The sequence below is a fragment of the Acinonyx jubatus genome, chromosome D2 (genome assembly GCF_027475565.1).
Source record: "Acinonyx jubatus isolate Ajub_Pintada_27869175 chromosome D2, VMU_Ajub_asm_v1.0, whole genome shotgun sequence".
Classification (NCBI taxonomy): domain Eukaryota; kingdom Metazoa; phylum Chordata; class Mammalia; order Carnivora; family Felidae; genus Acinonyx; species Acinonyx jubatus.
Window position 1 is genome coordinate 23,910,456 of NC_069393.1, and position 1,125 is coordinate 23,911,580.

Genomic DNA, 1,125 nt, shown 5'->3' on the forward strand with positions numbered 1-1,125 from the left:
GCAAGGGAAACAAAAGCAAACAAACTATTGGGACTACAACAAAATAAAAATCTTCTGCACAGTATAGGAAACAACCAACAAAACTAGGCTAACTGAATGGGAAGAGACATTGTAAATGACATATTCAATAAAGGGTTAGTATCCAAAATATATAAAGAATTTACACAACCCAACATGAGAAAAGCAAATAATCCAATTACAAAATGAGCAGAAGACCTGAACGGACATTTCTCTAACGAAAACATAAGATGGACAACAGACACATGAAAAGATGCTCAACATCATTCATCATCAGGGAAATACAAATCAAAACCATAGTCAGATATCACCTCCCATCAAATTGCAAAGAATGGCTAAAATAAAAAAACACAAGAAACAACCAAGAGTTGGCAAGGATGTGGAGAGAAAGGAACCCTCTTGCACTGTTGGTAAGAATGCAAACTAATATGGCCACTGTGGAAAACAGTATGGAGGTTCCTCAAAATATTAAAAATAGAACTACCATATGATCCAGTAATTCCACTACTGGATATTTACCTCCAAAGTACAAAAACACTAATTTGAAAAGATATATGTGCCCCTATGTTTACTGCAGCATTATTTACAATAGCCAAATTACAGAAGCAGCCCAAGTTGCATAGATAGATGATGGATAAAGATGTGGTGTATGTATACAATGGACTATTACTCAGCCATAAAAAGGAATGAAATCTTGCCATTTGCGACTACACAGATGAATCAAGGGAGTATAAATCTAAGTAAAATAAGTCAAAGAAAAATAGCATGATTTTACTCATGTGGAATTAATCAACAAAGAAAAGAGACAAACCAAAAAGACTCTTGACTATAGAGAAGTGACAGTTACCAGAGGGGAGGTGGGTGGGAGGATGGGTGAAACAGGTGAGGGTGAAACTCCTTGTGATGAGAACTGAATTACAGAACTGTCGAATCACTCTACTGTACGCCTGAAACTAACAGAACATTATGTTAACTATAGTGAAGTTAGAATTTCACAATTTTTAAAAAAAGTTGTATAGAATACTTGAGGTATTTGTTGAATTTTTGAAAAGAGGCTCATATTATTGGAAGACTGGTGACAGAATGAATAGGCTCACAATTCAAGAC